Raw genomic sequence first — 12,826 nt, forward strand, 5'->3', positions numbered from 1 at the left:
CATCCACGCCAGGTGATTCCCACAGAAATCTCAGCTTTTTTTTTTTTTTTTTGTAAATGTAAGAAAGCTTATTCCCAAGTATGTATAGAAAAGCAACTGGGGTTATTGAAACAGCCAGTTTGTTTTTGTCTTTGTGTGTGGCCTTTGTGTGTGTAGGCATGCTTGTGTAGGTGGGGGGGGGGGTAAAGACTGACATTGGGGCATTTTTCTTTATCATCTGCCACTCTTGTCTTCAGACACACCAGAAGAAGGCATTGGATCTCATTACAGATGGTTGTGAGCCACCATGTGGTTGCTGGGAATTGAACTCAGGACCTCTGGAAGAGCAGTTGGTGCTCTTAACCACTGAGCCATCTCTCCAGCCCTCATTTGCTGGATGAGGAGGAGGAGGAGGAGGAGGAGGAGGAGGAGGAGGAAGAGGAGGAGGAGGAGTGTGTGAGAGAGAGTCCAACTTCACTTCAGGAGTCAGTTCTCTCCTTCCACATTGGTTGCAGGGGTCAAACTCAGGTCTTCGGGAAGGCGTTTTTACTTACTGAGCCATGCAGCTGTACCTGAAACCTTTTTTTTTTTTTGAGTCAGAGCTAGACCACCTGATTATTAAGCCCTGATTATTGGGATCCACCTGTCGCTGCCCCTCAGCACTGGGGTCATAGGTATACCTATGACCAGACCAGTCCAGACCAGGCTGGACTTGAACTCACAAAGATCTGCTGGCCTCTGTCTCCTGAGTGTTGGGACTAAAGCTGTCTGCCTCTGAGCTCTGCTCTTGAAACATAATGTTAAGTGTAAAAACATAAACCTTTTGGGAGAGGCATGGAGATGGCTCAGATGCTGATCAGACAGCTGAGATTCCCCAGTACCCACATACAAATCAGACAGGGTAGCAGGGTTCCACACACACACACACACACACACACACACACACACACACAAACACACACAGTCTGGAGGAGAAGAAACCAGAAGGAAATCTTTAGAGTCCAGAACTAACCACACAGCTCTTGTACTTGATCTGAAAAGCTTGAGCTTGTGGGGGTGCAGCTCATTTGGGGAAGTTTGCCTAAGACATGCAAAGCCCTGGGTTTCATCCACAGGGCTACACAAACCCAGCATGACAGCTATGGATCCCTGGACTCGGGAGGGGGATCCAGGGGCCTCAGAAAGTCAAGCCTGTGCTACATGGAACCCTGTCTTCAAAAGCCAAAGGAACAACAAGCCACAAAGGAAAGATAACTTTGAATTCATGCAAGTCTGTTTCTCTGCGGAATACCCACTGTTGCAAGGATGAGACAGCGAGAGTCCAGACCGGGGTCGGGTGGCATGGGCTGGGGTGAGGTGGGGTGGGGTGGGGGTGAGGATGCTCATAAGCCTCTTACCAAACCAAGCGCCAGTGTTTAGAATGTGTGAGAACTCTCATAACTTAACAATACAGGAGGGAGATAAAAGAGAGAAAATGGTCACGTGCCGTGAAGAGACTGTATGCATTCAAGAGGATGACAGGTACTGGATCTGCTGGTGCATGCCTGCCTGTGACCCCGGCACTGAGGAGGCTGAGGCAGGAGGATCATGAGTGTCACACCAGTCTGGACTCCACAGGCACCTGCACTTGTGCACACACACACACACACACACACACACACACACACACACAATTAAAAATAAAAGGTGCTAGGGAGATGGCTCAGTGGTTAGGAGCACTTGGCTGCCCTTGCAGAGGACATGGGTTCAAGTCCCAGCGGCCATGTGATGGCTCGCAACCATCTGTAACTCCAGCTCTAGGGAATGTAATGCCCTCTTCTGGGTCTCCCTGGGCACCAGGCACAGACATATACATGTAGTCAAATACTCTCCTAGATAATAAAATAAAAATAAATGAATTATATCTGTATATAGATATCTTAAAGGGCTAGGGATGTAGCTCAGTTGGTAGCGTACTTGCCTAATGTGTGCAAGGCCCCAGCTTCAAACTGCAGCTCTACAGAGAGGGTTGGGGGTAAAGGCAGAGACACAGCGAATCTGCAGATGGCGTTAAGTACACAGCAATGTGTTCAATGTCACTAACCATTAGTGAGTGCTTAGTGAGTGCACATTTCAAACCACAACAAAATGTTGTTACACACCTACCAGAATGGCTATAAAAATCAAGAGTTATAGTGACGCCACAGCCCATTGGCAACACCGCAGAGAAACGGGATCACTCGGACTTTGCTGGCAGGGATGTAAAACGGTCCCGGCGGCTCTGGAAAACAGTCTGGCAATTTCCTTTGAAAATTAAGCACACAAATACCATACGACCCGGCAACTGCACTGCTGGGCACTTCTCCCAGAGAAATGTGAGCCTACGCTCATGAGAAAACCTGTCCGGGAATGTTTACGGCAGTTTCATGCATAACACCCTAAACCTGGAAACTGCCCAGATGTCCTTCAACACATGGGAGTTAAACAAACCATGGAACATCCACACCATGGAAAACTACTTCGCGATAAAGAGGAGCGAGCCATTGATCCACAAGCCCCCGATGACCCTCCAGAGGGTTCCGCCGAGTGGGAAAAGTCAGCCCTCGAAGGTTACATGCCTTGTCATTCCATTTCTGTGGCATTCTTGAAATGCCAGAGATGCAGAGATGAACGAGGCAGCAGAGGCCAGGGGATGAGGAGTGTGGCTTGAATTGGGGACAGCTGGGGTGGGATGACGGGCAGCTCGAGGAGCCTTGGTGGCTGAGCATTTGTAGTCTAGGCTTGACCATCTAGGTTGTGACTCTGTTTTCTAGCTTTGTAACTGGTTGCTACTTGGGGAAACTGGTTAGATTCTCACGGTATTTCCTATGGATCTACAATGAGCTCAACACTAGAGGCTTGCTTTCTTAAAAGGGTAGGGCTGGGGTTGGGGATTTAGCTCAGTGGTAGAGCGCTTGCCTAGGAAGCGCAAGGCCCTGGGTTCAGTCCCCAGCTCCAAAAAAAAGAAAAAGAAAAAAAAAAAAAAAGGGTAGGGCTGGTGAGATCATTCAGTACGCCATGACACTTGTAGCCAAGCCTGATGACCTGAGTTCAATCTCCAGAGCTCATACAGTGGAAGGAGAAAACTGACCCCTCCAAGTGGTTCTCTGACCTACACACACACACACACACACACACACACACACACACACACACACACACACACACTGGAACAGCAAGCTGCTCTCCTCTGGATGTGGTGAAGCCCTAGGCCACTGACTCCTTCCTCATCTGTCCACTTTCCCTGACCTCCCAGGCCTCCCCTGACTGGTCTTCACTTTCCAGTTATGGTCTTCTAGGAAGGAAAGTGGAGACGCTACCTGCAGTGCAAGGGGCTAAGCCTTAATGCAACCCCGTTAATCGTGTGGCAAATTTGAAGGACATCCTTCCTCTCTGTGGACTCAGTTTCAAAATAAGAGAGCAAGGGGGAGCCTTGAGGGCCCCTTCCACACCATCTCCCACCATCTCCCCTGACTGACTTCCACTCTGTAAGACCAAGGTCTGTGAGCTCCACCTGTCACCCAGATGTACTTAGTAGGCCCTCAGGAGACAGTGCTTCTAAGTCAGTCATCCACCAGGTAGCAGGACCCAGCTTAATAGGCCGATTTATTCTGATCATTCCAGCCATCCTCACAATAGGGGCCAGGTCTCCTGGATCACATGGTTGTCTGGGCAACTGGCTTCTGCAGCTCTGATCCGGAACCAAGAATTACTGCAGCGGGCCTCCTCTCCTGGCGGAGTGCTGGTTGGTGTGAGGTCCCAGGCCCCAGACCTGACCAATCACAGTCTGTATTCCCATAGAGTTTCTATTTCTGCGGTAAAACTTCACAACCCAGACAACTTACAGAAGGAAGGGTATATTTGGCTTACAGTCCCAGAGAGGTAAGGGTCCACCATGGTGGGGAAACATGGCAGCAGACACAGACACAGCCGCTGGGACAGAAGCTGAGAGCTCACATCTTGAACTGTAAACAGGAAGCAGCGAGAGAAAACCTGGAACAACATGAGTCTCTTGAAACCTGGAAGCCCATCCCTGGTGACTGTGTTTCCTCCAGCAAGGCCATGCTTCCCATGCCTCCCCAAACAAGGCCACCAGCTGGGGACCAAGTATCACATTCCTGAGAATATGAGGGACGTCTCATTCACGAAGTCCCAGTGACTCATTTGCTGCTGGATCTTTGAGAAGAGGCTCCTAGAGGTTTCCTCTCTCTAGCCCAACTACGTTTGCTTAATTAACCAATTAAGAAATCCATGGGGTGTTTGTGAAGTAGATCCTAGAGTCTAGAGTTACCCTTGGGGATAAGGGACTGTCCCAGGAATGCCTGGGTCCCCACTTGTGAGATTAGTATCCATGGTCAGCATGGAAACCCACTCAAAATACCTCAGGGCCTTGCACATCAGATCGCTGAGCTACCTTGTCCTGAAAAGCATACAGATTCTCAGTCAGGATCCAGATCCCACCAGCCCATCTACTTTACAGGACAGACAGACAGATACACACACACACATACACACACACACACACACACACACACACACACACTTACTTCAGATCTTAATTGGGAATCTAGGGTCCTGCTGGCAATGAGGCCCTGAATTAGGGATTAACTTGGATACCAACCTGGAATCAAAGCGAGTCTGCAGTCATGGAGACGCAAGTCCTCTTCCCCCACAAGCCATGTCCTCTCAAGTTCCCTATCTAGGCCTTATCTAGTGGAGGAAACCACTAGGGTGCAGTGAGGGGAGGTAACAGCCCTTCAAAGGACCCCAAGGTGCCACATCCTGGGACCATCTAGCATCCCTAGATCCCAGATGACCTCTTAGGAGTACCACAGGGACCTAAGTAGGCATCGTGAATGACAACTTAGTCCCTAGCCCGGCTCTGCCCATGAGCTGCCCGTCCCGTTCCCTATGGCCCTCTGGGAGCAGGTATTCTAATTGGCCTGATACCCTGGGAGCCAGGAGTTGGGAATGGGGTCAGGATGGGTCTGGAAGTTTCCCAGGCCTGACAGGTGGCTAGGAGCAGGCCTGGGGGAGGCCCCACTGTGGAGCTTTCTGCCTTCATCAGCGGAACATTCCAGCGTCTGTCATGGGAAGGCGGCGCTCCATGCCATCAGTCACCCAGGAAAGGCAAACAGCTCCAGCTGGGCCCAGCCCTAGCTCCCACAGAGCCCCAGCTTCAGCCCTGCCCTACTCTACCAGACGGGGGAGGGGGGGCAAGTGGGGGAGAACCCCGGACCTCAGCTGCCACTGAGGCCACCAGGGAGGTCTGACTCAAGCTCTTCTTGCCCTGCCTTCCTCTTTACACACACACACACACACACACACACACACACACACACGGCTGCCAGCAGCATATAAATACACATACAAGTACAGAGGCTTCTACCACACCCACAGACAGCTGTGCACACACACACACCCCTCAACACAGACCCACAGAGAAAGGGTGCCAATACACACCTTTACAGCACCCCCAATAGGTGGGACTCTCTGGGGGCAGAACTGTGAGGGCTGGTATCTGGCACATAGTAGGTCATCTTTGATCCTCCTGCATGCTGCGTTCATTTCTCTGAACCTAACTCCTTCCTGTTCCCTAACTAGGATGCGAAAGTCCCAGCACAGGGTCTTGGTCCCCTGTTAAGGGTGTCCCCTATGCATAGTATGGGTCCTAACACATAGTAGGGAAAGTGAAAGGTTGATGGGTTGAGTGAGAGCAGAGGCAGAATCGGGTATGGTGGCACAGGCTTGCAATTTCAGCAATAGGGTAGCTGTAGCTGGAGTATCATGAGTTTGACGCTAGCCTGGGCTACCCAGCAAGACACTGTCTGAAAAAGAAAAATGAGTACAAGAAATAATGTGGCAGAAGCATGCCTGTAACCTCAGAACTTGGGAGGCAGAAGCAAGTACATCAGAAGTTCAGTATCATCCTCAGCTCCATAGTGAGACTGAGGTTAGCCTAGGCTACATGAGACCTCAACTCAAGGATAGAAAATGGAGGGAGGGCATGACTCTGCTGGTAAAGCACTTGTTGCCCAAGATTAAGGTCCTAAACTTGGACCCCAAGTAAAGAGCAGCACCAGTGAATAACCCCCATGTTGGAAACGGGGAGACAATTGAGGCACTGGTGGTTAACAGCCATCAGCTCTCCGAATTGGTGAGCTCCAGGCTCAGTGAGAGACCCTGACTAAAAACATAAGGTGGAAGGCAATAGGGGAAGACACCATGTCAACTCTGGTCTCTACATGTATGCACACACCCACGTGAACATATACATATACCACACACAGATACATACATACACAGATACATACATACATACATACATACATACATACATACATACCCTCCAAAAAGAAAAAGAAAAGAAGAAAGAGAGGGGTAAGACAGAAAGGAAGAAAAGAGGAAAGAAGGAAGGAAGAAAAATGATGGCCCGATTGTTGGGGCTTACCAAGCATGCACAAAGCCCTGTGCCCCATTCCCAACCACAGAATGCAGGTCCAGTGGCACACAGCTTCAACCCCAGCACTGGAGAGAAGGAAGCAGGAGGGTCAGAAAAGTCAGCCTTCAAAGCTAACCTGTGCTACACTTGTGTGGTGCCTTGTCTCAAAACTAACTTTTTACAAAATGGAGGAGTAGAAAGAGAAGGACTTCAGGGCCAGAGTACGTGGCTAGCCCAAGGCTCTTAGTCTCCATTCTCCTCCCCAAGAATAGAGGTCCATTTACAACACACACCACACACCACACACACACACACACACACACACACATACACACACACACACACACACACACCCGGCCATCTAGGACGGGGGGGCTAGACTCAGCTCTGAGGATGCTTTCTGCTTTCTTCCTTCTCTCCCTGCAGCAAACTCCCTTCCCCCAGGGAGTCCTGGTTTCCAGGAGACAAGCCAACAACAGCCCTCCCTCTCAGCGGAAGCCTGAGTCCACAGAGTAATCTCCAAGCCCACGCTTCAGACTCCTCAGCCTCACAACCTATTCCCCCACACTCAGTACCAGGCGGCTTCACCTGCTTGCACGGGGCAGATAGGGCAGGAAGCTCAGAAGTTTCCATTTTAGCCAAGATGTAAAAGAGCTTGAAGTCAGATAAAAGTTAACGCTTGCCAGGTTATAGGACAGTGCAATAGCAGTGAGTCACAGGCTAATGAAATAAAGAAGAAAATATCCCACTAGCAGCAGCGTGGGGGAGAGAGTTGAAGATCTTTCCAGAAATTAGGAGGTAGTGGCAGTTGGCCTCACCCCATCAGAGCAGTCTTTCTGTCAGTCTTTGCTTTATTCATTCCTCCTTTCTTTTTTTCTTTTTGAGACAGTCTTGCTATACAGCTCAAGCTGGCCTTGAACTGGCAGCAATTCTCCTGCCTCAGTTTACTGTGTGGTGAGATTACAGGCAGGTACCATGCCTTGCCCCTCGATATTTTCAGCATCCCTTTGGCCTCATTTCTACAAAATGACTGCTGATCCTTAACATGTCATGTTAAGTCACAGCAGGAAGGTGGCAAAGTGGACCATGGCACCTCCACAGAAGGCTTGGCCTTCTTTGGGAAGGGCCCCCACACTCACCGCCCCTGAACAGCACAAACCTCCTCTCAGATTTCATTAGGCAGAATGAAATCACATGGCCACGCTTAGACCAACCACTATTCCAGGAGAATCAGATGTTCAACGCCCTGGTTAGATCAATCACGATGATCTCTGGGGTTGAGAGCACAGTGTTTCTGCTGACTCAGCATGCAGACGAGGGCTCTCCGCTCAGACAGCCTGCTTAGCAGTTCCTGAGCATCACAGACCCGCCCAGACACTTATCTAGTAGATATGAAGCCAGTACCAGGGCTAGGGAGATGGCTCAGTCAGGAAAGTGCTTGCCGGGCAAGCCTGAGGACCTGAGTTAGGTCACCACCACATAAAGAGCAGGGCCAGATGGAGTACTTATAATCCCAGGGCTGAGGAGATGGAAACAGTCAGATCACTAGAGCTCTGTAGCAGACCAGCTTCTATGAAGCTGTGACCTCTGTGAATCTTTACAAGCATGGGTACACACATGCAAATTCTCTGTCACACACACACACACACACACACACACACACACACACACACACACACACACACTTGGCAGGACTGGAGCTTCAATGCTGGGAAGACAGAGCCCTGGGCCATGGACCTTGCTCAGCTCCTACCCGTATCAACACACCCCACGTCTGCCTCCTTCTGCTCTAAGAGTGCGAGCCAGGGACTCAGAGCTCTTCAGCTGATGGGACAATTCCAGTGTTTGGGAAGGGGATGTGGTTACAGAACCCAGTGCCCCTGCTGCAGGTGGGAGCTGGGGTAGGGGCTGGGCTGAGCCACCAATCCTCATTCCCACCACCCACTTACATCTTGGTGACAGCTGCTAGGCTGTCAGGAAGGGGGCAGCAAGGGACCACAGGGTGAGGTGTTGGGTACAGATCCTGACCTCAGAGAGGCATCTTTCCTCGCTGAAGCATCAGAATACCTTGACCAACTCAGAAGAGAAGCCCATGCTGGCCAGGAGGGTCACAGGGCAATCTTTGGTCCCAAATTTTAATGGTAGCATACACTTAACATGGAATTTACAACCTTTGCTGTTTCTGACTTCACCATTCAGGGGCACTGGGGGTATCTCACTAAAACCAGCACCACCGCCCACCTTGAAATCTTCATCTAGTTGCCAGATTCTAGCAAATTCTCTGCCCATTTAGCTGTACTTACCTCTTCTCTCTTCTAGCCTTGCCCCTTGTCTTCACGAATCTGACAGCTCCAGGAACCTCAGGGACATGAGATGAGAAAGTATTTGGGTTTTTGTGCCTGACTATTCACTTAGCACACGCCCTAGAGACCCTTTCATTTGTACATCAGAAGGCCCCTCCTTTTCAGGGCTAAATAGTACTCTGTTGTGCAGATGGACTGCATCCATACGTACTGATGGGCATCTAGACTATCATGATTTAACACTGTTCAAATCCCTCTTTGAGCGCCTGCTTCCAGTTCTCAGTGGTGCAAACCCAGGGATGGAATCGCTAGATCAAAGCATAAATTCTGTAAATTCTTTTTTGGCAAGGTCTGTCTATGTAGCCCTGATTGGCCTGGAATTAACTACATAGATCATGGTGGCCTTGAACTCACAGACCTGCCAACCTCTGCCTCCTGAGTGCTGGGATTGAAGGCCTGTGCTATCACTCTTAGGTCAGTCAGTTTGGCAGTAACCTTGAGGTTGATTTTGAAGATGTTGGTGTGGTTTAGGTGGGGGGGGGCACACAGGGCACAACTAGGCTGGTGTAACCAAATATAGGACATGTGGACATGTGGTGGTGAAGAAACTGACAGACCTCAGGGTCTTTTTGCATCTTGGAGGCAGGGATAAGAGTATGGGAACGGCACCTCCAGCCTCTAGGAGACTAAAGCTTGGGTTGAGAATAGGGAGTCTTTAATTGAAATTCTGATAGTTGGGTCCATCATGAGTTTATTTGCATTAAGTAAATTTAAGGGAGGATAAGGAAAATGTTGTTTCATGGGGGTGTAAGGTTGTGTGTATGAATCACAGAAATGGATCTTTTTGGAAAGATGAGGGGGCAGGACTCTGAACACAGTACAGATGAGAGGAGTCACCACATAGGGACAGGGCAGTGAGAAGTAAGGGCAACTTGTAAGGAAATCTGGGAAGGGGAAGACAGAGCAGGCAAATCTCAATGAGTCTCAGGCCAGAGGCCAGCTTCATTGACCTTGCAAGTTCTAGGCCTTCAAGGATGACAGAGAAAGATGAGGGAGGGAGGGAGAGAGAGAGATAGAGCGAGAGAGAGAATTTTACAAGTGTTCTAGGTGCCAGCTGTCCAGGTGCCAAGGGTCCAGTTGGTCCAGTGATGGGAGTGGACACCCACACAGACTGTGTGAGACAACTGGACATGGCTGAGTCCCCAGAAGACAGCATTGCCGTCTTGGCTGAGGAGTGAGCTTGCCGACAGATGTGAGCTTGGCCAAGGAACAGGTGTTCATGAGAGAGGAAGGGATGCTGGCTTCACGCCCACCAGCCACAGGGGTCCCGGATAACAGAAGGAACAATGCACTTTGACCTATAAGAGCTCTCTGTGTCCTCTGCTCTGCCCTTAGCACCTCAGGGGAGCAAGGGGTCTTAAAAACAGACCACACACAAAGGACAGGCCTCCAGCCACCTCTTCACCTGACGCACGCTCTTAGTGTTGCAACTTGCCACCAGTGTCTTCATCTCAGGTGCAGTGGTCACTGTGTAGGCAACTGCCAGAGCCATCCTGAGGCTCCTGATACCCTCTGTGGCCCAAGCCCATGCTCCAAAATGAAGATCACCTCAAAATTTGCTCCTTCTGTGCCCCCAGAATACCAGGCTGTTGTCACTCAATGTCACTGGCTCTCTATGAAGCGTCCCCTGAGTAGTATCCAGGTCCTATCATGCTTGTCAGATCGGGTCCACAGTTGTGTCCTCAGACAAAACCAACGGACTTTGCAGCACCTTCTTGGTGGGCCTCTGGCCTACAGTTCATAATCCCCCTGCCTCAACATCCCAAATGCCATCACATCACATCCAGCTTTGTATATTTAATTTTTCCTCCCCACATTTCTTTTGAGACAGTGTTGCACCCACCTCGGCCAGCAAGGAAGACGCAACACGGTCGGATTCTTCTCAACAGCCTTTATTGCAGGACTACCACATTGCTGATACGGGGGACCTCGAGCGGCAAAGGCACTCGCCTTATATACACAACAGGCTGTGGTCCTGCTACTTGTCCTTCAGGGATTGGCGGAGCATGAATCACCCCACTAGCATGGTACCGCCCCGGCCATATTGACAGCAGGGGCAAACCCGCGCATGCGCAGTACTGTTGTTTACCACAGGAGGGCGCCGGATGTAGGCGCCATCTTTGTCTTACCGCAAAGCTCCCTACATTTTTTGTTTAATAAAATGACTGGTCTAGATCAGGGTGTCACGCCAATATGTCATTGCTCCTGTCTTAGGTCGTTCCTGATGATGACTCGGCCTTACCCGTCGTTAGGTTACCCTATCGCCACCGGGCCCCGTGTCTTAGGTTGGTCCGAGCTCGAGGAAAGTTGCCCGTCTCTGGATACAATGACTCCACATGACAGTGACAAAAATGATCTAGGGCGAACTCTTAATCTTTCAAAGAGGCCAGCCATATGTTGGGAGAAGCACCATTTTCAATGGCGATCATAGCCTGGTAAACAACCGCTTTGTGTCTGGCATGTTCTCTTTTTAAACAGCCAATAAGCCAGAGACATACTCCGCATTCCAGGAGGACAATAGTTCCCCAGGCAAACATGCCAGCCCACTCCTTAAAAAAGGAGAAAGCACTGCATGTGGACATGTCTGCCCCTCTTCTCTTGGGGAGTAGGAATGTATCCATAACATGCTACAGTGATGAAGGAGTTCTCAGGGCTACCAACCTTACAGTAGAGGTTGAGTAGTAGTATATTTCTCCTACATTGAAGGCAAAAAAAAAAAAAAAAAAGGAGAAAGCATTGGTGATTCATGAGGTAAAATTTTCAACTGTGATGGGGTCCAATCTAGTGCTGTTAAGGACAGCAATCTGCATCAGCAATTGTCTTGATAGTTGCTCTGCTTTCACGGACCAGTTTCCTTTCAGATAATTCGAGATTTCTTTGCTCTGGTGAGAATGCTGAGAAAAGTTAGCTTGCAAAGGAGTAATGCATAAACCTCTAAGGGAGGAAACGCAGGACAGCTGTGTCATATGATACAGTGCTTCAATTTGTTCTTGAATTAAATCTATCCTTTGATTAGCTAATAGAAGGCCAGATGCCAAATGGGTATTAAATTCTTCTTGTATCTCTAGTGCCACTGCAGTTCTTTCTACAATCTGATTGACAGTTTCAGCCGTCTGCATTGTTTAGTCATGGTTATTGCGGCTGTAGTAGCTGCGGCAGCAGACAGCACTGAAATTATAGCTGCCGTAATTCCAAAATCTCTTCTGGCTCTTAGCAAATTAAGGATAGGAAAGCTATCTGGGTTTGCCTCCACTGGGATTGGCACAAAGGAGGGAATCTTAACCATCACTGCGGTGTCGTTGGTGCCATCCCAGCATTCAGCTAAATAGCAGACTACATCAGAGCTATTACAATTTAAAACATCATTGCTTACATTAGAGCTTATCAGAAAGAAAAAAGGTGATCTAACACATACTGAAGTACTAGTGGCAGTATCATTTGCCAAGAGGTTATTATATTGATCAACCTGGTATCATTTTTTCTGGTAGCTGAAACATTATACAGTGTGAAGTTCTCACCCATCAACCTAGCAAAGGGGGTCAGGGATGTATATGCCCCTTGCTCATTGGACAGCACCCACTGAAACCAAGGCCAGAGATTTTCCATGCCAGACTTATTCTGTTTCCAATTAAATTGTGTTTTGCCAAGAGGTGGGGAAAACTCAAATCCTGGCAAGAATTGTTTTGCTCTATGAAATGGACTCTGACATGGGGTAAAATCAGGTGGGAACTCTTGATACGGGGGGCAAGTGGGTAAGACTCTACGACAGGTAGAGTTATGCTGTGTATAGTTACCTTGCCCTGGGCGTGATGGGAACGCTACAATTATGCATCATAATCAGTGTTGTAATGTTCAAATCAGCAGAACTATTGACTGACGTGTTCCCGCTAGCTGAAGAGACCCCCTGGGTATTTTGACTCAAAGCAGCCAGGATGATCCCGGTGTCCATTGTACTGCCACTCATAGGATCCAACCAATTAGCTAATGTGGCTCTATGCAACCAAACACAGGGCAGGGAAGAGTT

General features: G+C 49.3%; 1 non-coding gene across 1 annotated transcript; it reads left to right on the forward strand.

The window, feature by feature from the left end:
- The first annotated feature begins 11,370 nt into the window (after positions 1 to 11,370).
- Positions 11,371 to 11,505, forward strand: LOC120094022 (small nucleolar RNA U109). Its single transcript, XR_005487713.1, has one exon. It is a non-coding gene; the product is annotated as a small nucleolar RNA U109 (small nucleolar RNA).
- The last annotated feature ends 1,321 nt before the right edge of the window (positions 11,506 to 12,826 follow it).

This window comes from Rattus norvegicus, chromosome 7 (genome assembly GCF_036323735.1).
Source record: "Rattus norvegicus strain BN/NHsdMcwi chromosome 7, GRCr8, whole genome shotgun sequence".
NCBI classification, from domain to species: Eukaryota; Metazoa; Chordata; class Mammalia; order Rodentia; family Muridae; genus Rattus; species Rattus norvegicus.